The sequence below is a fragment of the Pelodiscus sinensis genome, chromosome 4, assembly GCF_052426305.1.
Source record: "Pelodiscus sinensis isolate ZL-2025 chromosome 4, ASM5242630v1, whole genome shotgun sequence".
NCBI classification, from domain to species: Eukaryota; Metazoa; Chordata; order Testudines; family Trionychidae; genus Pelodiscus; species Pelodiscus sinensis.
In genome coordinates, this window is record NC_143055.1 from 44,659,473 (window position 1) to 44,684,233 (window position 24,761).

General features: G+C 43.3%; 1 protein-coding gene across 9 annotated transcripts in view; it reads right to left on the bottom strand.

The window, feature by feature from the left end:
• Positions 1–24,761, bottom strand: part of APBB2 (amyloid beta precursor protein binding family B member 2) — a 311,717-nt gene that overhangs the window by 235,276 nt on the left and 51,680 nt on the right. The window lies entirely within an intron of this gene.

Consider the following 24,761-nt stretch of genomic DNA (forward strand, 5'->3'; position numbering starts at 1 on the left):
AGGGGCGGATAATAATTTTGTGGGGCCCAAGGCTGCGCCGCGGGGCCCGGGGAGGCACAATTTTGCGCATGCATCTCGGCAGCAGCCAACCAGAAGTAGCGTGCGCGGGGTGCGTGCGCGGGGCCTATTGAAGCGCGGGGCCCAGGGCAGCCACCCCGCTCGCCCTGCCCTATATCCGCCGCTGCCCCCACCCATCTGGCTTCTGTGCCGGGCCCCCACTGCCTCCCTCACTGGTACCGATTCCAGTACCTGCCCGACTGCTCTCCTGCTCCAGCTCCCACACAGTGGCTCTGGCCCTAGCTGTCGGAGCAGCCTCCTGGCGCCCACCACATGGCTTGCAGCTCCTCCAGACCTGGATGCCAGAGCAGCCTCCTGCCATACAGCTCGCAGCTTCTCTGGCCCCAGTTGCTCGAGCAGCCGCCTGCCACGTGGCTGCGCAGCATGGTGTAGGAGGTGGGCAGGGTAGAAATTTGTTTATGCATGCCCACACAAGTGCACAGCTTAGAGGAACCCTGGTGTGGGCCCAAAAAGGCATTCATACCATCAGCATCATTACAGCTCTCTCTGGCTAATGTAAGGAAAAGGCCCATTATTCACTCAAGCAAGAACCTGGAAGAAGGGAAGACTTGAGTTCTTGATCATCTTCAACAATATCTACCTACAAACATTGTCAAGAGACTACCTATATGTAGAAATCTGTTTGAAGAGAATCAGTTATTTACATCCCTTCCAACTACTTCTTACCTTAAACTAAATGTATTTCTCCACCATACAAACCAAATCTGTAATATCAAAATTCCCACTGATTTCAGTTGTGCAGCTCAGTCCCATTGAAATTCTCACTCTCTTAAGAACATAGAAATGCAGACTCAGAAAACTGAGAGTACACAAAATGGCAACTACAGGTTGGACCTCACTGGTCCGGCACCCTCGGGATCTGACTGGTTCCAAACAAGGGGATGTGCCAGGTCCCTCCCCTAGTGGCCATGTTGCCACTGGGCTAAGGCTCCAGCCTGCCCCCACCACTGCATGGGGCTCTCCCCGGCTTCTCTGCTGCCAGGGCCAGAGCGCCACAGCCAGAGCTCCGCAGCCGGGACAGAGCTCTGCAGCCACCTGGCTCTACAGCTGGGGCTGGAGCTCTGCGGCCCAGCCAGAGCTCCCTGGCTGCCACAGGGGCTGGAGTTCCCTGGCCGCTGGAACCAGAATGCGGATGGAGCTCCACAGCCGTGACCAGAGCTCCCTGGCTGGGGCCAGAGGCCCATGACCACAGCCAGGCTAGAGCTCTCCAGCCACTGGGTCTAAGGAGCTCCTCTGTGGCCAGAACTCCCCACCATGCCGTCCGTCTTCTCACTTCCTCCCCCCTCCTGCACACACACACTCAGGGCTCTGTGCTGAGCCACTGGTGCCCCTTTCAACGCTCCTGCCCCACCATCAGACCTCCTTCCTCCTGGGCTCTGTAGTCGTAGTTCATGCTGGACCATGGATGTTGCTGGACCAGGGAGTCCCTGTTAAGGGAGGTACAACCTGTAGTTTACAGAAGTTCCTTTTGTGTCAAATTACACTTGTGCACTATTTGTCTCTGATCGTCATTATTTTAGCACTTGACCTCACATATCAGTCTCTGCAGCTGAAAGAGATGAGTACACTATATTATTGCATTAAACTGTATCCAAGAAAGGGGAAATTCTGCAGCTTCTTCTAGAAAGAGTTATGATTAACACCCGGGGCTGCAATATGTGAGAGGCATGCATAGCTTCCATGGAAGAGAAATGGGGGAGACAATGTAAAAGTTAATCATAGAATACGAGGACTGGAAGGGATCTTGAGAGGTCACTGAGTCTAGTCCCCTGCCCTCATGGCAGGACCAAGTACTGTCTAGACCATCCCTGATAGACATTTATCTAACCTACTCTTAAATATCTCCAGAGATGGAGATTCCACAACCTCCCTGGGCAATTTATTCCAGTGTTCAACCACCCTGATAGTTAGGAACTTTTTCCTAAAGTCCAACCTTATCCTCCCTTGCTGCAGTTTAAGCCCATTGCTTCTTGTTCTATCCTCAGAGGCCAAGATGAACAAGTTTTCTCCCTCCTCCTTATGACACCCTTTTAGATACCTGAAAACTGCTATCATGTGCCCCCTCAGTCTTCTCTTTTCTAAACTAAACAAAACCAATTCCTTCAGCCTTCCCTCATAGGTCATGTTCTCTAGACATTTAATCATTCTTGTTGCTCTTTTCTGGACCTTCTCCAATTTCTCCACATCTTTCTTGAAATGCGGTACCCAGAATTGGACACAATACTCCAACTGAGGCCTAACCAGCGCAGAATAGAGAAGAATGACTTCTCATATCTTGCTCACAACACACCTGTTAATGCATCCCAGAATCATGTTTGCTTTTTTTGCAACAGCATCACACTGCTGACTCATATTCAGCTTGCGGTCCACTATAATCCCTAGATCCCTTTCTGCCATACTCCTTCCTAGACAGTCGCTTCCCAGTCTGTATGTGTGAAACTGATTGTTCCTTCCTAAGTGGAGCACTTTGTATTTGTCTTTATTAAACTTCATCCTGTTTACCTCAGACCTCTTCTCCAATTTGTCCAGATCATTTTTAATTATGACCCTATCCTCCAAAGCAGTTGCCACCTCTCCCAGCTTGGTATCATCTGCAAACTTAATAAGCGTATTTTCTTATTATAATAAACAAGCAACCATATTCAAGCGAGCACAATACAAATAACAATAGCAGCAAACATTTGTTTATGCAAACTCAGACTATGATCTTTCCATAATGTGAACTACTTCTGGGAATGTCAGACTACTGTCTACTTAAACAATGGTAAAATTTCAGATTTATTATGTTATTATATGAATATACCTGTTTTTTCATTGGGGCAGGCAAAAACAAATGGTTTCAAGAAAGCTGAGACAAGAATCTTCCACTGATTTCATGGGCATTGGGTTAGGCCCTTCTGGAAATCAATATAATCCTTACCTGAACAGTCTCAAAGGGGTAGCCATGTTAGTCTGTAACTTTAAAAAAAAGTAGTTCTTTAGCACCTGAGATGTATATAGATACAGTAAATCCTGGGTTATCCAGCACACTCAGGGATTAGGGCGTTTCGGTTATCTAAAAATTCCGGCTACCTGAGGGTCCCATCAACCTAGGAAAAACAAGTGGACGATAATAGTAAAACTTGAGTTTTTAATATTGGTAGTTTTGTAGTGTGAGGCACTTGGTCTCACATTTCTATTTTGAGTTAAAGATGATTAATACTTCTTAAATAAAAAAATTGTTAAGCCAATCATGGTAAACCAAGCCAGGCCTGTGAGCCTGAATATGTGACAGTATTGTGGCTGGGGGCAATGCCGGTTAACAAAGTTCCGGAAAACAAAGGTTTCACTGTGGGTAGGTACATATAATTAATACCATGAGTTTTTGTGGGCAAAACCCACTTCCTCAGAGGAACACAGTGGTTAGAACCTGAACAGTTCCATTGATTTCAACAGTCTCTAAAGAAAAAGTCTCAGAAGTTTTCCATGAGCTAATAAAATAAAAAGTCAATACATTTACATAGAACTGTAACCAGCATCATGTAGTTAGATTTTTAAAGAATTATATTTTTAATTTTTTTTAAATACAATTCTATTTAGTGAAGCAGAGTATCACTGATTTCCCTCACTTTAACTGAATTCTAGCAATGCTATCTATACAATTACAGCAATTAGCCTGGGGACTTCATTTTGACACTCATGTTAAAGGAACCCCATGCCAAATGAGTGCCTGGAGGTTATCTGCTTTGTAATAACATCTCTCAGAAATGTTTGCTCATATATAATTGCTCAACCAAGAAATGTGCCACCACCCCCAGATCAGAATATCACAACTACTCAAGGATAACCAAAAAGAAATAGAGGGATCACTATTGGATTTTATTTGCTCCAACAAAAGTGCAATTCTAAATTTTAAAAATATATAGAAAACAAAAGCATATCCAAAAAGCTAAAGTGTGATCTGATATAAAAACACATTAAGCCTACAGAGTAGTCAATAAGACCACAATATTAACTTCCTCTCCTCATACTACATTGATGACATCTTCTTCATATGGCCCCACAGAAAGGAGACCCTTGAATTCCATAGGGATTTAAACAATTTCCACCTCACTATCAACCTCAGCTTGGACCAGTCCACTTCCTTGACACTACACTACAAATGAGGGTCACATAAACACCACTCTTTACTGGAAACCTGCTTACTGCTGTTCTTACTTATATCCTAGATGGAAGCTAGAAGCATGTATCACACCATCAACTGTCTACAGTCAAACCCTAAGATACAACCAGATTTGCTCCAGTCCCACAGACAGAGCCAAACACCTACAAGATCTCTATCAGACATTCTTAAAACTTCAGTACCCACCTGGGAACTGAGGAAAGAAACAGACAGAGACAGATAAGTATCCAGAAATTAACTACTTTAAGACAGGCCCAAGAAGAAAAACAACTGAATATCACTGGCCCCAGCCCCCAGCTTACCCCCCTCCAGCACAATATTGTCAATCTACCTATCCTGGAAAATGACACCTAACTCTCCCAGGCCTTGGGAGACAGACCAATCCTCACCTACAGACATACCTCTAACCTGAAGCAAATCATTTCTAGCAGCCACACATCATATCCCAGATCCACTCACCCAGGAACCTACCCCTGCAACAAACCTCGTTACCAATTCTATCCACATTTCTATACAAGAGACACCATCACAGGACCTAGTCACATAAGCCACATCAGAGGCTTGTACAACTGCAGATTCTCTAATGTGATCTATGTCACCAAGTGCCAGCAATGCCCCTCTGCCATGTGTAGAACTGAACAGTCTCTTCAACAAAGAATAAAATGGACACAAATCAGACATCAGAAATGGCAACACACACAAACCTGCAGGGGAACATTTTTACCTGCCTGGTCACTCAATCATAGATTTTAAAGTACCCATTATTCTACATAGGAATTTTACTAACCAATTACAGAGAGAGACTGCATAACTGAAATTCATCTTCAAATCTGACATTGTTACCCTGGGCTTGAATACAGACATGAACTGGTTGGTGCATTACAAAGCCAATTTCTCCTGCCTTTTGTTCACATCAAAAGCTATGAATGTGACACATTCAGCCCACTTAATTAGCCTCATTAACACTGGTCCTACCCTTTCATTTACCCACAAAAGCTCATTATGCTATGTATTTTTGTTAGTCCCTAAGGTGCCTCAGGACTACTTGTTATTATGGACAGTGTGAAATGTGTTTAGTTTTGACACGTTCATCTGGGTCTTCTGAAAATTTTTTATTCCCAAGGTCTTCAGAGCGGTTTTCTTATTAATGAATGATTGGTAAATCCAGCCCTCATACATGATAGGATGAAGTTACATATTCTTCTTCTTCTTTGCCCTTAGCTCCCATGGGAACATAGGCCATCAATTTATTTTCAAGCCTCTGTCTTGTGCCACCTTTTCTAATTCTCTCCGGCTTTTGCCCGTTTTTCCTCACATTCACATCCAGGTCACTTCTCCAATTATTTTTTGGCCTTCCTCTTCCCCTTTTTCCCTGTGGTTTCCAGGATAGGGATTGTCTGGTAATGCTAGTTGGTGGCTTCCTCAGTGGAAGATCCTTATTTTGTTTTGTAGCTTGATTTCTCTTGAACGCCATATGTTCCTCAAAATAATAAAAGAACCTCTTGCCTTCTGTATTCTGATCTTAATATCTTCGTCAGTACCTTCCACTTTATTTACAATACTACCTAAATAAGTGAAGGTATCAACTTCCTCCAGTGTCGTTCCTCTCAGGACAATTGGGCTGCTGTTATTTGCTGCATTCATTTTCATGATCTTGGTCTTCCCCTTATGGATCTTCAGCCCCATCTGCTGTGAAATTTTGTCCAGCTTCACTGTTTTATTTTGCATTTGAAGTTGATTATGTGACAGAAGAGCAAAGTCATCTGCAAAATTAAGGGTCTTCTAGCTGTTTATACAGGGTCCACTGGATTTTATTCTTCTCATTAGCTGTTGTTTCTCTCATGATCCAATCAACAGCCAAAAGAAAGAGGAAGGGGGACAGCAGACAACCTTGCCGAACATCAGACTTTATTCTGAAGGGTTCTATAAGTTGACCCTCATGCAAGATCCTACAGCTCATATCTTCATAGGTATTTTTATGAGATTTATGAGCTTCTAAGGGATCCCATAGTACCATAATAATTTCCACAAAGTTTCCCTATCAAAGCTGTCAAACGCTCTTTCATAGACCACAAAGTTGATATACAAAGAAACATTCCATTCTAAACATTGTTCAATAATTACGTGCAATGTGGCTATTTGATCTATACAAGATCCATTTTGATGAAAGCCTGCTTGTTCATCTCTTAGCTTGGAATCTATAGTTTTCTGAGTCTTTCTAGAATTACCCTGTTTAATACTTTGCCTGGCACTGACAAAAGCATGAGTCCTCTATAATTTGTGCATTATTGTAGGTCACCTTTCTTTGGCAATTTTACTAAATATCCTTCCCTCCAGTCTCTCGGTAATTCTTCCTTTTCCCAAATGTTACCAATAAAGCTGTGGAGTATTTCTGTTGATTTATCTATTGTCCACCTTTATAGCTTCTGCCAGTATTCCATCAGGACCTGCAGCTTTCTGACTTCTTAGAAGTGGAATTGCTTCCTTTATCTCTTCTTTACTTGGCTTGCTACCATCGATCAAGAGCTCTTCTTTAGCTGGATGGATTTCTGGCGGATCTTCTGGAGCTGGTCTGTTTAGAAGTTCATTAAAATGTTCTACCCATCTTTACTTCTGGTTTTCTACATTTGTTATCTTTCCCCCCATTTTACCCTTGATGGGTCGGTTTGTTGTAAATATTTTCCTGAGAGTTTCTTAGCTGAATCATACAGACCTTTCATATTTCCTGTAACTGCTGCTTCCTCAGCTTCTTTTGCCAATTTGTCAATATAATTTTTCTTATCTGCTCTAATACTCTTCTTAACCCCTTTGTTTGCATTTATATAGTTCTCTTGGGCTATAATTTTGGCAGCTCTAGTTTTACTATTTTATAAGAATACTTTCTTCTCTCTCCTCTCTTCGATCCTCCTAAGTGTTTCCACTGATATCCACTGTCTGTGCTGACGTTCCTTTTTGCCTAAGACTTCTTCGCATGTACTGGTCCAAGCATCTTTTATTTGTTCTATTTGTTACCACTGTCTGTCAATGCTTACATTTTTATCTAGATGTTCCAGTGCTTGATATTTATTGCTAAGCGTGATACAGAACATTTATTTCTCTACCTGGTCTTTTAAAAATCCTACATTATAATGTGGTCTATAGTTTTGTATTGTCCTGTTCTTTCATAATTTTAGCTTCAATTTGGCTATCAGTAGATGGTGATCTGAGGCCCTATTAACTCCTCTTTTTACTTTAACAGATCATCCAAATTGTCGATTAATGCAGAAGTGGTCGATCTGATTCTGTGTTTGCTGATTGGGGGATATCCATGTTGCTTTATAGATGTTCTTATGTGGAAAAACACTTCCTCCTATAATAAGCTGGTTAACTGCACAAAAGTTAGCAAACATTTCCCCATTTCCATTCATAACTCCTAGCCCATGCTTCCCCATAGTCTCTTAATATCCTGTGTTGTCATCTCCTACTTTGGCATTAAAATCATCCATGACTATGATGACAGCTCTTGGTTTTGTTTTGTCAAGCACATGCTGTAGTCTGTTATAAAATTCTTCTTTTATTGATTCCACTTTATCATTTGTCGGTGCATAACACTAAATGACATGCATATTCATTTTCCTGTTGATGGTCTTGAATGTTGCAAGGATACTTCTTGGCCCTGCAGGTTCCCATGCTATAAGAGCTTTATGTGCCTCTGGTGAGAGCAAGAGTACAGCCTCCTCCGTATGAGGTACATTTTCCTCTTCATGGCCCTTGTAAAGTATTATTTCCCCTGATGAAACTTGTACCTTACCTGACTGTGCTCATCTTAGCTCACTAACTCCCATGATTTTTAGCTTGTACTTGTTCATTTCTCTTACTACCTGGGCTGCCTTATCTACCTCTCACATTCTTCGCACATTCCAGAAATTTTTCGTGCTGAAAGAAGGGGAATCAGCAGTTCAATATCCTTTCAGGTTTGGATGCCCTGCATCATAATCCCTCTTTGAGGCTGTCTTGCTATTCAAGTTGAAATTGTTGATGTTTTTATAGCATAGGCTTATTTTTACAGGATGGGACTGCTAGCCCCATGCCCAACCCTCCTTAGTCGCTTCTTACGACATGCTTAGAAGGGTACAGAGATCCTATTCTTACTTCCCCCCAGGGCCCTGGGAACCTCAAGGGGTGAAGTTACATATACATTAGTATACATTAAAAACTTTACTGAACTGCCACTTTTGTTGAAATAATATATTTACATAACTATCAAGTCACTACAAGTCAAATAAAACCTTGTAATATAACTGGCAGAAAGCAGTGAAGTAGTTAGCTGTGTTAATGGGTTTTATTTATGTTTCAATTCAATACCAGTGAGTTGAGTTACAGAAACAGACATGTGACAGTAATATTGTTAAGTCTGCAGTTAGACTGCAAGACAACTTCCTGTATATTGTCAAGGCTACTTACATAAGAGCATAGGAAATGCCATGCCAAATCTGACTAGTGGTGTATTTACTCTAGTATCCAGTGTCGGACAGCAGCTACTGCCAGGCCTTCAGAGGAAGGAGCAGCAAACATCCCATAATGGACAATTATGGAACTTGCCCTAGTAATGTAATTTTAGCTCCCAAGAGATCTCTTTCATACCTCCCTATGTCATTCATATCAAAAAGAGATAAAAACTATTCCTTTCCCTCCCCACTTATAAATTATGCCTTAGATTCTAGAAACATCTGTGGGAGGTGACTCCCAGGTACTGGAAAACTGAATGGCATTTAAAAATGCATGACCACAACCACAATAAAAGAAGAAAATCTCAGGTACCTGAAAGCATTACGCTTCCAGATTAAAATATCACTGAGTTAATTTGCTTTCTCTCCAACTTGAAGAGAAACACATTGTAGTACCTAATCCTAGTGTCCTGGCAATTCACAACACCCCAGTTGTGCTGTGCCTGGAATGCAAACTATGCTAAGCATTTCGCTCCCAGGTACTGTAAGCATTTCAGCTGCCACGGGCCATAAAAATTGCTCAGAAAAGCAAGTTAACCAACAATGAAGCAAAAATGTAACCACATACACCTTAGGCAGATTTTAAATCTTATTAAATGGTTACAAATAATGGATGCAAGGACAGAAGATATTCACGTTTCTGTGACAAAAAATAAGGTACCACAGTTTTTCATACTTTTATGTACTGATCCTTTCAGGCTAAACTGTGACACAGAGAGATATATCATTAAGCAAAGGGTGTGAAATTACAGATTTTCCTTACATGGGTATTTTATTTTAAAAGACAAATCCTCTGAAGCAACAAGAAATACAAGTTAACTTCCAACTCAGATTGTGCCGGGTGTGCATAAGGTCTGATTATGCTGCCATTAAAACAAATTGGAATTTTGCCATTGATTTGATGGGATCAGGATTGAGCTTGTGTCACTTTTTTTGAAAAAATGAAGGCCTTCCATGTAAGCCAGGAGTTTAAGATCTACAATTTATTATTCTTAATTATTTGTATTATATCACCTAGAAACCCTGGTCATAAACAGATACACCAGAGGCAGCCAACAGACAGACCACAGGCCAAATCCAGATTGCCAGTCACTTTTTGAAAGAAGTGCAAAATCATGGTCTGAACCCTGACAATAGAGTGACCAAAAAATTTGGACCTTCATTAAAAGAATAACAAGTCTTTTTATAAGAAGCACAACAAACCAACCCTGATTACCCTTATAATATAACAAACCAATCCTGATTACTCATATGCTACCCCATTGTGCCAATTGCTGTGCAAATTAAGAACAACCACCTTTAGAGAGAGCCAACTTCCTGAAACCTCAGCACTGACTGTTACATTCACGGATTCTCCTTTTCATGAAGCATAGCGTGCACACTTTGGATCACCAGTTGCCAGAGAACCTTGTCTCCTGCCAGTGTGTGGTCTGCTCTATTTTAAGGCTGAGGTGGACAAAGTGTAGAAGGCCATCAGCGAGGTCTTCTCCATCCACTTTTTAATGGATCAGACACATAAAGCAGGCAGGCTGGTATGGACTCGGGCAAGCGAAGCAAATGGCTTAGCACTGACTCACTTGGGAAGATGCTGGAGGGTGGTGGGTCTGATGTCCAACATTCTCATTTGTGACATGATGAAAGCCCATATGCCTTCAATATGTCATTGCTCTTTCACGTCAAAAGTGTCCAGCTGGCGCATTTGCATTTCTGTGATGGCCAAGATTTCAGTGCCATACAGAGGGACAAATGCCACAGTTGCTTGGTAGACATGTATCGTAGCCCATGTGGCAGTGACACCATGGAGGCTTTCAAGAGTATGAATAAAACTAGTAGCCTTGCTGACTCAAATGTTTCATGTCAGCAACCTCCATGATATGCTACCCTAATGTGGAATGGCAGCGGCCCCTGTCTGCGGGAGGCAGGAGGGTGACTGAGCTCCCGAACCCAGCGCGAACTGTAACTGAGTCAGGCTGAGGTAGCAGGGGAGTTAAGGCAAGCTTACTCCTGTCTTGGCCCTGCCCCACTCCTGAAAGCAGCTGGCATGTACAGCAATGGTGCTGCCCCTCATCTACAGGCACTGAGCCCACAGCTTCTACTGGCCATGGCTCCCTGTTATTGATCAATGGAGTGGTGTCTGCAGGCAAAGACAGCATTTGGAGACCTACTGCTCTGCCTTTCTCAGGGGCTGCAGGGACATGCCAGCCACTTCCAAGAGCAGCAATCACCACAGGGATAATGACTCCCGCCACAACAGGTTAGGCATTTTAGAACTCACACAAAGTTAATTATTTGGGTAGTAAGAGAGAAATGAAAATTATGAAATGCACAGACCAGTCCAAAACCAAAAATAACCCACTTCGTAGAAGTAGTAACAACCTACCCCCCACCGATATGTGTTGGGTCAGGAGATGGGAGTGAAGGAGAGTGTGTGTTTGTGAGAATGACAGAGACAGCACAGTGTGTGAGAGTGACAGAGATTTGCATTGCCAAGCTCCCTCCATCCCCTTCTCTCTGTGTGGATACAAGGTACAAAAGTGGGAACGAAGGGGGACGGGACACGCTGACATCAGAGCCCTAACTCTTCTACCTCCTATACTCTGCACAGCAAGCAGGAGGCTTCCAGGGGGGCAGCTCCAAGGCAGAGGGCAGGAGCAGCATGACAGTGGGCGGAGGGGCAACTGATGTACCAGAGCTTGCTTGATAGATTCCCAGGAAAACCAGTCAGGATCACCTGTCAGAGGCTCCAAGATCTACTGCTTGGTGACCACTGATGTAGATGATATCATGAGCTTTTGTGGGTATAATCCACTTCTTCAGATGTATCCACGAAAGCTCGTGATACCATCTACATGTTTTGTTAGTTTTTAAGGTGCTGCTAGACTATTAGTTGTTTTTTAAGTTTTTCCAGTTACAGAGTAACTCGGCTACCCCTCTGCAGTCTGACTACTATTAATGATGTTAAACTTTGCACTTCTGTACTACTTTTCAACCCTCAATGCTATACCAAAGATTATGAATTAAAGCTTCCCCCAACACTCTTATGCTGTAGAAAAGTACAGGTTGAACCAGTACCCCAGGAAACTTGCCCACATCCATGATAAGTGGACATCCAGCTAACTAAGATTAGTCCGGCAACATCCATGGTCTGGCATGGAGAGGTTCAACTTGAATTAGCTCCATTTTACAGATGGGAGACTGATGGAGAGAATTAGCCACTTGCCCACCACGGTCATGTAAGAAACCTCTGGCAGAACCAGGAATAGAATTCAGATCTCTTCACTTCTAATCTTATGTCATCTCTCTCCATCTATTTTGTAGATTAACTGTTTTGTCAATCACTGAAAAATTCCCTTCACTGAAATGCAAAGCCTCGGTCATAATTATGGATGGATTGCATATTTGTTTTTTATCTTTCAATGAAATATTAAGATAACTAAAACACTTTTTAAAAAGTTAGAACTATAGCCACAGAATATCAGTGCAGCAATATTTCAGAAATCATTCTTAGATGTTCTGAGTTATGCATTAATTATATCAGACACAGCCCAGATACTTACTTGCTTAACAATAGAGCAATAAATTATATTCACTGGTGGGTTTGTTTTTTTTAAAGAAAAGAGAGCACAGCCAATTCTCATCGACTACTGACTTTAAAAATAGTACATGGAAAGACCCATTGGTTTTTAATATTCTGTACAGGTCAAATAAGACATATTTACACCCTGGTCCTGCAAATAACTAATCATATGAGTAATTTTATCCACGTAAGAATTCTCAACCTTCAGTGGGACTGTTCATATGACTAAAGTTATGCATATCCAACATATCCAAACTCAAGCATTCAAAAATCATGAGTCAGGCTCCCTCCCAAAATCATGAGAATGCCTTAAGAAAGCCACTGATGTGGGGGGAGAGGGAGTCTTTATTTGCCCATCTGTTTTTTGAGTCTTTATATGCTTGATATGCATGTGAATTATCAGTAATTGTAAGGTCTAGAAACTTTTAAAAAATAAAAACAGATTTATACATAACCACAAGACTCCAAGAGCTGGAACTTTTAACTGCAAAAATTTCTTGAGCTCGGTGATAAAATTTTAAGTAGGTAGACTTGGAGCCTTAATTATTAGTGAGGCAAAAACTATCTATTCCCCATTTTAAGAGAAAAACTGAAAAGCACATTTTATATAGATAACTGCCACTTTATGGATGAAGCACAGACTGCAAAGCTGAAATGAAACTAAATCCAGCAATATGCTAAAGGTATAAACACAGTTGCACTGTAAATCTTAATTCTAGCACTTTCCAACATGAGAGCTTCACTTTGCAACTAACATTCTCCTAATGTACTTTTTTGGGATGTAATTAAGAATAAGTTGTAAAATACTACACAGATATAATAATAATAAAATAATAATGACATAATAGTAGGATCACTACAAGAAGTGACAAAGGACTTCCAAGGGGGTGGAAGTGAATTTAAAAAGGTAAATCAAAGCTTTATTTCTGTAACTTAGCCTTTCTAATCAGTTAAAATGGACAATTTGGTACATTTCTTGGCTTAATGCATTAGCTTCCTTTTAGCTTTATATTTCTCTCTTTGATCTGTTTACATTTCCTAACTCTGTATATTTAAGTCAATATGTTTAGTTTAAGTTCCTAAATCAGCAATTAGACATGTCATCTTAATACCTCTGAATATAGGCATCTGATTTAGGTGTTTACATAGTAATCTACACAGTAATAAGATTAGGTCTAATAAATCTTTCCAAGATATAATTAAGCCGAGATGTTTCAGAGACTGCTTTATAACTAAAAATTCTGTTCTCTCCAGTTCTCCACAGGAAACAAACCATCGCAACTGCTGTTCTGAAATTAATAGTTAAATTAAAATAAATGCCATATGGCTTCTAGCACAGTTCACTGAATTCCATGTGTTGTGCCTGTAACCAATTTAGACAGACAACACCCCATTTTTTTTCCAGGCAGCTTAATACATGGTAAGGTATGAATATAATGAGGACAAGTACTAACCAAAACACACAACACTATTTCAACCTGTATACATTTATATTTTCTGTCAACTACCATAGCTTTACACTGAACACAATTCCTTTGTAAGTAAATAATTAGTGGAAGTATTCTGCTTTTCTGTACTTGTCTATAGCATGTTTGTCAATTTTTCTTCTTTTCCATTGCAACTGAATAAATGAGTTTAAAGCAGCCAAGTGTCATTTTACCTCAGCTACCACGTGTATTGCTGTATTTAGCATGTCATTTTCCCCATTCACTTTCTTCAGACACCAGGGCCGCATTCAGAGTAAAATCTCCTCAAAACATTGTAAGATATCAATCATACAAAAGGAATAATTATAAAAATATGGTATTTGTACTGGAGACAATGTGGCATAAAAATATAAACAATGCCTGCAGTTGCTACAGATTAAAGCCCAAAAGAGATTGTGGTGTGTTTATGTGTATAAGCATGCAATCACCTGGACACAGGCTTAGGGGCCATTGTTCTGCTGTTTGAAACACCAAAGATGCCCAGCCCTGGAAAACCTGCAAACAGGGTGGGATTTTGGATGCTAGGCAGAAGCATATAAAAGCAGACATGTTCTGGTCAAGGGTCAGCGCATCTGACCACTGCTGCGTAGACTTAAATGTACAATCCACAGGAGTGGGTCAGGAGACTCCTTCTTCCTTTGGCCTATGTCATATCACTTTGATCAGGTATTCAAAAGGTTTTACCTATTACTGTCTCCACCAGCTATGTTGTGATAACTTTTTTTTTTTTGAAAAATCAAATGCCAATAAAACATCTTAGCACCCAAAAAGTAATGCAGCAAAGTAAGAAGAGAAAAATAGGTATGCCTAGGATGGAGGTCTGGGTTACAGGATTACTAGGCATCTGTCCATAAAAATGTCTGAAATTCAGTATCATTACTGTGTCTCAAAATAGCATCTTCTACGGGCATTTGTGACGGACAAATCAGTGTGTACATTCCCCCTTTCATTGTTAAAGGGGGCTTACCCAAATAATTCATTGGGGGTTATGATTCCATTTGGGGAGTGGTATCCCAGGAAGCTGGGCCCAAAACTGCATTTTCCTTGGACCTGAAAAGACTCATTCTCTGCATCACTTCTCTGGACAGAGAGAGGGGTGTGTGGTTCTTGTCTCTGTGCCTTGGCTGGGGGAGACCAAGGAGCTGACCCAGCAGAACAGGGCGGGAAGAAGCCCTAGAGAGCAAAAGGAGGGTGACAGTGGCCTTGTCAGCATCCTGGGAATCACCTCCAAAGGGTCGCCTAAGACCTCACCCAGTCACAAGGTTGTTTGACTGCAAAGGTGGGGATCCATTACCTCACACCGTTGATTGCCACTGGTGTATTTCCCTGTCAGTGATTAGGTGAGCACGTGTTCCTTTCGTCAGCATACAAGAGCTTCCCATAGCATTCTACATAACCTTAAATGTCTGAGACTCAGCATGACTGTTTTCATATAAAACTCAGCATGTTTATCCAGTAGGATTGACCTCAGGTATGATTATGATGTGTGAGGATGAGGCAATCTGCACAGAGGCTTTATAGGAATACCCTGGGATAGCTATCTGAATAATAATTCATGGACAGCTGGCATGTGAAGTCTGTACTTGAGAGCCAGTAGTTCACTTGCTGTCATAATCGTTGCAAAATGTATGTACAGAAAATACTTAAGGAGTTAGATATCTATACTGAAAAGTATGTTCTTAATAAGGATGTGAAGGTTTAACTGCTTACCCACTAAGCTTCACCTTTAACGACTGGAATGATGGAGCAGCTCCTACGTGTGGAGCACCCTAGCCTGCCTCAGTTAGGGGTTGCTCGAGTATCCTGGCCCATGCAGTCTGTGCCTGTGGCTTGGGGGGGGGGGGTAATCTCCCCCCTTTTATCAGCTAACTGGTTAAATAATAGCTAAAAACAAGGGATGTAAAATCCCATTTAAATGGCCAACCATCTGAACAATAGGTGTTACCAGTTAGCTAATTAAATGGGATTGGCTAACCCTAGTTCTTAAAGACTGAAAGATGATGTGCACCCCACAATCATAGAATCATAGAATCATAGGTCTGGAAGGGACCTCGAGAGGTCATCGAGTCCAGCCCCCCGCCCTCAAGGAAGGACCAAGCTCCGTCTACGCCATCCCTGACAGATGTCTATCTAACCTGTTCTTAAATATCTCCAGAGAGGGAGATTCCACCACCTCCCTTGGCAATTTATTCCAATATTTGACCACCCTAACAGTTAGGAATTTTTTCCTAATGTCCAATCTAAACCTCCCCTGCTGCACTTTAAGCCCATTACTCCTTGTCCTGTCCTCAGAAACCAAGAGGAACAAATTTTCGCCTTCCTCCTTGGGACACCCTTTTAGATATTTGAAAACCGCTATCATGTCCCCCCTTAATCTTCTTTTTTCCAAACTAAACAAGCCCAGTTCATGAAGCCTGGCTTCATAGGTCATGTTCTCTAAACCTTTAATCATTCTTGTCGCTCTTCTCTGTACCCTTTCCAATTTCTCCACATCTTTCTTGAAATGTGGCGCCCAGAACTGGACACAGTACTCCAGCTGAGGCCTAACTAGTGCAGAGTAGAGCGGCAGAATGACTTCACGAGTTTTGCTTACAACACACCTGTTGATACAACCTAGAATCATATTTGCTTTTTTTGCAACAGCATCACACTGTTGACTCATATTCAACTTGTGGTCCACTATGACCCCTAGATCCCTTTCCGCCATGCTCCTTCCTAGACAGTCGCTTCCCATCTTGTATGTATGGAACTGATTGTTCCTTCCTAAGTGGAGCACTTTGCATTTCTCTTTATTAAACCTCATCCTGTTTACCTCTGACCATTTCTCTAACTTGCTACGGTCATTTTGAATTATGTCCCTATCCTCCAAAGAAGTTGCAACCCCACCCAGTTTGGTATCATCTGCAAACTTAATAAGCGTACTCTCTATCCCAATATCTACATCATTGATGAAGATATTGAACAGTAAGGGTCCCAAAACAGACCCTTGCGGAACTCCACTTGTTATCCCTTTCCAGCAGGATTTAGAACCGTTAACAACAACTCTCTGACTACGGTTATCCAGCCAATTATGCACCCACCTTATCGTGGCCCTATCTAAGTTATATTTGCCTAGTTTATCAATAAGAATATCATGCGAGACCGTATCAAATGCCTTACTAAAGTCTAGGTATATGACATCCACCGCTTCTCCCTTATCCACAAGGCTCGTTATCTTATCAAAGAAAGCTATCAGATTAGTTTGGCATGACTTGTTCTTCACAAACCCATGCTGGCTATTCCCTATCACTTTATTACCTTCCAAGTGTTTGCATATGATTTCCTTAATTACCTGCTCCATTATCTTCCCTGGGACAGACGTTAAACTGACCAGTCTGTAGTTTCCTGGGTTGTTCTTATTCCCCTTTTCATAGATGGGCACAATATTTGCCCTTTTCCACAAGCTCCATTCAAGCAGGAGCTAACAGAAGCTTATCTCCCTCTCTGCTCATATGTGTACTGTACATTTCATAATGGAGGTCTGTTTGCATACTGAACCTGATGCTAATCAAAGAGATTACAAACTGGAGGAGAGAAAAGCCACAGGAAGAAATGAACAGCAGCAGGGGAATTTGCTTACAAGACAACGGATTGTTGGGAGTATAGCTGGGGTGCACAGGTGCACCCTGCCTCTTTCACGGAGGAGGCAACAAGGCAAGTTCACACACTGAATTTTCTCATCAACAGATTATCACCGCTCAGCCTGGCTGTGAGACGGTGGGAGGATGCTGGGTGAGCACTGCAAATAAGTAAGTACAGTCATACCAAATTCACGGTCTATTTTGGCCAATTTCTTGGTCCTGAGATTTAAAAAACTGGCAATTTCAAGGTTTCAGATATTTACATCATAAATTGTCAGTCTTAGAACCATGGGATTCTTGGCCCATGAGAGAGTTGTGGGAGGGGTGTCACAAGACTACTGCAGAGGGGGTTACGGATTCATTTGTACTGCTGCTGAGAGGTAAAAGGCAGCACAGATGGCAGGGTAATCTGGTATAGGGAGATTCTCACTTTTGGAGAGGGCACAGCTAGCTTTAGGGATGGGCAACTACCCAGGGCCACATGGTCATGGAGACACTGTGGTCCCCACCTCCACAGCTAGCTCCAGGCACCTGTTATTCCTGAGTGCTGAGCCCAGAGCCTGAGAGTAGGACTGGGGCCAAGGACCCTGGAATCTTTATAAAGGGGGAGCTGGAACTGGGAGAGGGCCAGGGTCCATGCTCCCAACTTTTCAACAGGAGAACATGGGCAAAGGGAAGCATTGTCCCCCAAAACTGCAAGCCAGAGCAGCACCACCAGGAGCTGCGCTTCATAGCAAAGAGTGGATAATAGTAATCATATCTCCACCACAGAGCATAGCCTTTGCTGACACCACTCCATAGAACCTCCTTCTTCTGGCTGTAAGAAGCTATTCCCTATACAGCAATCACCCGGGTGACTGGGGAGTGATGGGGGCAGGAAGTGGGTTGGCAGGTGCAGAGTTTCCTGCAGCCAGGGGAGGTTCCCAGAGGTAGATGTGACCTGGGAGCAGCCCCTGCAGGAAAAAACCAAGTCCTGTGATGCCCAAACCCCACCCTAACTAGCAGGGCTGGCCGTAAGCCGATTCAGACAAATTGGGCCCCGCAACGAAGGGGGGCCCCGCGCCCTGCACCTGGAAGTTGGCTCGGCCAGCTGAGCTCCCCGCCCTTACCTGCGCACACTGCCAGGTGCTGCTGCCATCATGCAGGTGGGCGGGGAGACGCCCTGGCGTGATGTGATGTCATGCCTGGGATTTTGAAACTGAAAAGGCGACGGCGGCGCATGCAGTTTGGAGTCCAGCCCCGCAGAAGGCAGGGGACGGGGAAACTAGGGGGAAGTGTGGGAGAGGAAGAGGCTTGTGCAGAAGGGGAAGAAAGGGGAAGGTACCAAGAGACAGGCTGGAGGAGAAACAAATGGCAGGAGGCCAAGTGCAGACAATGAGGGAAAGGGCAGGAGGGGAGGTGTCAGTGGGAGGGGGCACAGGGTGATGCTGGGAGAGGAGAAGGGCATTGGGGGCTGGGGAGGAGGTGCTAGGAGAAGGCTTGAAAGAAGGGGTGGGCATGAGAAAGGGGGGATGGAGCAAGGCATGTGTGAGAGGGCACAGTGGCATGAGAGGAAAGGGGGCAGGGAGTGGTGAGGGGATGGGCATCAGGGAAAAAGGGGGCAGTAAGGGAAGGGGGAGACACCAGGAGGGTGCAGGGGTAAGGGAAGGTGCAGGTGCCAGGGGACTCTGGGGTGAAGCAGAAGGGCAGACACCTACAGAGGAGGGACAGCACCAGAGGAGAGAGGCAGGGCAGGTGTGTAGAGGGAGGTGTTAGAAGAGGGGATGAGGAGGGGTAGCTCACATGATCAGAATGGGGCTACTGGAGGAGTGGGCACAGGGGGGAGAGAAGGGCTGGTGGAGGGGGGCAGGTCGCAGGAGAGCTGAGGGCAGTGAGAAGGGCAGGAGTCAGGACAGCAGAGGAAGGTGAGGAGTTGGGGGGCAGCAGGCACCAGGGGAGATGATGGAGCAAGGAGAAGAGACATGGCACCAGAGAGAAAAGGGAAAAGTTTATGAAATTTATTAATAACTTGGTATGCTGCTCACCGCCAGTTTGTTTGCACCCCGCGGTGCAGTTTGGGTTTATGTGGAGATCAACAGGTGGCTGGCGAGTGGGAGCCAAAACAAAAAAGTAATCAGTGTAATGATCTTCTGTTGATATGTTTTAGTAGTTACATTCTTCGACTGTCATTGCTCATGAAAAATGCTGTTACATGGGTAGAAATCGGGTAAATATTGCATTTTATTAATATCAACAGGACTGACTTAAATGGGACCTGTGTGTTGTGTAGTCTTGCCTTAATCTTTGTATTCATGCCTGTCAGTGTGAGAGAAGCTATTTGTATATATTTGTGTGTGGTTGTGGTTTGTTGTGTGTGTCTTTTTTTTGTTTGTTGTTTTTGCTCAACAAAAAATCTGGGGGGGGGGGGCACAGAAACAGTTTGAATTGGGCCCCACACTTCCTAAAGCCGGCCCTGCTAACTAGTCCGGCTAGTGCACCACACTCCTACCCATCTCCAACAGATTTCATGGAGGAGACCAAATTTCACAGTCTGTGACGCATTTTTCACAGCGGTGAATTTCATACTGCTTTCTCTATAAGACATGAAAATATTTAGTCAAGTGTAGGTCCCAGAATGCATACTGTATTATTTTATATGAAATTATTCGTTTCCAATACTTCTATTTGCTATCACTTGAACCGCTCTGTTTTGTTCAGTAAACTTTTATTTGTTATCACACTGTAAGTATCTAAGTTTGTCAAGGGAAGAAGTCATCCAATGTGAAAGTGATACGCTGGGGCCTGCTGCTTCTCTGGAAGCAGCAAATCAGTGAACACTGCAGGCATCCCATGACTCAAAGGCTGGACACTCCAGAGAGATGCTCAGAGAGGTCCAGGGATAGCGTCTTCCTATTGCTAACCTGCAGAGAGAGATCATGGCCTGTGCAGGCATAGATGGGAGTGCTTGTGTCATCAGTGGCTGGTAGAATCAGGGAGCTGACCCATGGCAGGCACAAAAAAAGGCTCTCTCACATGAAGAACAGGTGGCAGCAAGGTGCCTCTCAAGCCTGAGTATCTATTGGAAGCACCACAATGTACAGCTGTACAAGCACCAGCCATGTAGCTTCCCCTGCTTCCATTAGAATTCAACAATTCCCCATGAAAAGAATCAGCCAGCTACTTATACAACTGAGCTGAAGTTTACTTTTATTTTATGTTATTGTCCATAGATGGAGTGTTCATGCTTGCTGTGGAGATTAACAAAATTAAATAAAATGTACTAGAAAGCAGCTGGTCCTGGTAACACATATAGGGTCTGTTTTCCTTGGTTTAGCTACAAGTAAGACTTTTTTAAAGAAAAGATAATGCAGTGACGACTACAAGAGTTTCTCTAGGGTCTGCTATTTTCTGTAAGGTGTGTGACAGGGTGCAGGCAGAGAAGACCCATTAGGGGTGCTTTCCGGTGTGCTGACAAAGCCACTGACAGCTGCACCTTGCTCTCTGGGGCTTCTCACCACCCTGTCCCACTGGGCCAGATCTCCTGGTCTCCCCCAGCCAAGACACAGAACTGAGATCATTGCCCTTCCTTCCTCCCTGACCCCCACTGAAGAGCAATACAGACACTGAACCTCTTCAAGATGAGAGGAGAATGCAGTTTCAGGCACAACTTCCAGGAAACACACTCCCCAAATAGAATCAGAACCCCCAAATAAATAATCCAGGTAAGCCTCTTTTAACAGTGAAAGGAGAATGTATACACTGATTGCTCCCCCAGATAATTATTTACAGTAGGCTTGATATTAAATAAAAATAATTTTATTAAGCTCAAACTGTAGGATTTAAGTGTTTGCAAGTGAAAAAAGGCAGAGCAAAGTAAATTACAAATTTAAAATAACAGAAAACACATGGCTAGTTCTAATACCCTAAAGCTTTTTGAAAACTTACCCTACGACTGTTCTTATTTCAGCTAAATCTCCAAGCCAGGGAAGATCTTTTTTCCCTGGGGTCTCTGGTTATCCTCTTGGGTGAGGGATTTTTTCCAGGGTAGGGGAGGCCATTTCTGGCCACCCCCGCAGCCCAGCTGGGCCACACGCAGACTCCGGCCCCTCCCCTGTCCTACAGCCCAGCTGAGCCATGAACTGGGTCCCACCCATGCCCTTCGTCCCACAGCCAGCTGAGCCTCATGCGTTGCCCTCCCCCTGCCACATAACACCGGGCTCCCAGTCCCACCCTTCCACCCTCCACAGCATGCTGGGACTCTCTGATCCTGGAACATCTGTGGTCCTTCTTGACCACATATGTTGCAGGTGCAACCTGTATTCATGTTTTTCTTACAGGACTTTTCTTATGCAAAACCAATTTTATATTTTTAATCACTATGCTACAGGCTTGCCAAGTTTAGGGTTGCCAGATACTTTCACAAAAAATCCCAAACATGGCAGGGAAAAAAACTGCTTGATCCAACACCCTCCCTCCCCCCAAAACACACCTTGTTGAGGAAAAAAGACTCTGCACCTTTAAATTCCCCTGCTCTTCGCTCCCCCCAGACGCGGCAGGGGAAAAATGTCCCTGCTGGCCTTTCCATCCGAGAAAACAAATACATGTCTGGTATTTTCTGGGTTTTTTTACCGGACAGAAGACGCAATTACCAGACTGTTCGGGCAAAAACCAGACACCTGGCAACCCTAGAAGCATGTTCTGGCTGGAAGACTGGGTTAAAAGGTTCTCAGAGGCCCATACAAGGTGTGGTGGACAGATTGCAGGAGAAATGAGTCTTCAATGTATGGGTTAGCATGGATCAGAACAAAAATCTCCTTTGGACTTCGGAGAAAGGGAGCAATGGGGGCACGAGAGTGTGGACAATGGGTGGGAAGAGATGAAGCGAGGTGGGGACCAAGTAGGGACAGGGCTTGGGGGAAGGAGAAGAACTGGAGTGTGGCAGGAGGGTAACGGAGGCAGGTCAGGAGTGGGAAAAGGCAGGGCAGCGGCAGAAGGGATGTTGTCTCAGACCCTGCACCCACTTAGTAATGGCCAAGTAAAGGCTCATACATTGTTTGATGAAGGTATATCCTGGACTTTCATCTCTTAATATTATGGCTGCATTCTTCCCTTTATTCCTCATCACTTTCAAAACACAGCAGACCAGGGATGCCCAACCTATGACCTGCAGACTGTACATAGCCCATCAGAGAATTTCAAAAGGCCTTCTTCAACACAATATATTAACGTTCATTAGCATTTTGTCATCATGTTTATATCATATTAGTTTACACAAGTATGTGAACAGAGTACTAGTGTACATAAAACAAGCTGAAAATATAAATCAATATAGATGAGCTTAAATCTCATTAAAATATGTAGAATCTGTTTGTTCCACACAAGGTTGTGCTGAGGTTTATGCGGCTCTCCTATGTAATGAAGTTGAGCACCACTGCATTTGGCCCTTCTTTCAGGGGGACTGAATAAGATTCTTTGGAGAAAGTTAAAGCTTTTTAACTGGTCAGAGTAATATGAAGGTCTGTTTCTCTTTCTAAGCCTCACATACACTGTCTTTGCAATGCTCCCAAACCAGAATCAAGGGACAGAGATGGAGATACAAGTTCTGACTCCTGAATGAAAGTGGGTCGAATCATCATGAAACAGAGTGACAGATGCTTCTAAAATGGAAAGCATTTTGAAACTCACTTCCAGTAAAATGATACTGATTGCTAGATTTAGGATTGTTTTTCACAAACACAAAACTCTAGATTTTTACAGCAAACAATACATTCATTGTAAAAAGGGTTTCTCAGTAGGGAAATGGAAAATAAAATTTATTTCTACTATGAACGTAACCTGCCTAAACATCAGCCTCTCTCTAAACCAAATGATTGAAGTTTTTTAATCCATCTAAAAAAGTATTCCTCTTTTTCTCTCTATCAACAGATTTTCTTTTCCTCCTCACTCTATAAACAAGTCTCATCCACTTTTGGTTCTCATCAGGGTCCAACAAGTGACCTCTTCTGACCCTGAATGAGTTGCTTTATTCAAATCTCAATCTCTTTTCAGCTTCTGTGACCCTCAGAGGTCCTTTATGCCCCCCCCCCCATTATAGTGTAACACATATTAGACCCATCACACTTGTTACCCCAATACACAGATGTCATATGTGCCTACATAGTGTCATATAAGGTATCACATGTAAACTGGTGACATCATTTTGTGATGCACATATGGGTTTTCTACAAAGAGTATGGGAAATAAGATCTTAAACACATTGACAGGCTGTGCATAAACCCAGCCTGCCCTAGTCAAAGGAATGTGCATTTGTCTGTCTGACTGGCTTGATTTCTGACAGAGACCAATGGTGTTTCATTTCCACAGAAGATAAGCAAGCTAACAAGTAGTGGAGAAGACTGCTTAGTGATCATATGGAACCCTAGGAAGTCTTCCTGGTTCTTAATTCAGAGCCTAGGGATGTAATAGTTTAGTCAGTTAACCAAAGTAAAAGCTTATAGGTTAATGTTATAGACTACACACATTTCTCTCCCTCCGCCCCTTCACCACCACCACGAGGGGACTGGTTTTTACACTGGCAACCTTTGCAGACCAGCTCCCAGAAGACCAATCCGATACAGAGGCAGCAGCACGGAGTGGCAGGGGGCTGGAGCACACTGGCTGCCAGCCACACCCCCAGGGACTACAGAATAGTCCAGTAACTGATAAGAATGCATGAGGTTAATCGACTATTCAATTAACCGATATTTAACTTCTCTAGCTGAGATAATTGACTTTGGTAACAAGAAAAGCAAAAAGACATTTTAGTTATCCATCACCTAAAGGACTTTGGGTACAGCATCTTCTGAGCCTGTGAAAACTGGATCACATATACTGGAGTGCTAGAGAACTTGTTGCAGGGGTAGGTTCGTAGGTGAGTGTATCTGATGTGGTATGTGGCTGCTGGTAAGTATTTGTTTCAGTTTGGAGAGTGGGGGTGTCTGTAGGTGAGGACTGCCCTGTCTCCCAAGGTCTGCGAGAGTCATTTTCAAGGATAGTTTGTAGATTGGCAATGATGATATGATAAGAATGGAATGCCCAGGTCACAAACATGGTGCGCAGGGTCATAGTGCCACTCGCTCAAATGTGGCCTGTCTACTCCTCTCTCCCACCATGATGGGAGGTGGTGCCAGGAAAAACCTGAGCAATTCTGCAACCCCATGCATCAGGGTTGCAATACCTTGAGTGTATGAGCCATGTCCAGCCATGCTAAACAGGAGATCTGGGTTGCCAATTTTGATGGGACATTTTCCTGGAGGTTACATCACATGACAGTCTTTAACTGAAGATTAACCTTTCTCCAAAAAAATCCTTGAGATCTGGCAATCCTACAGG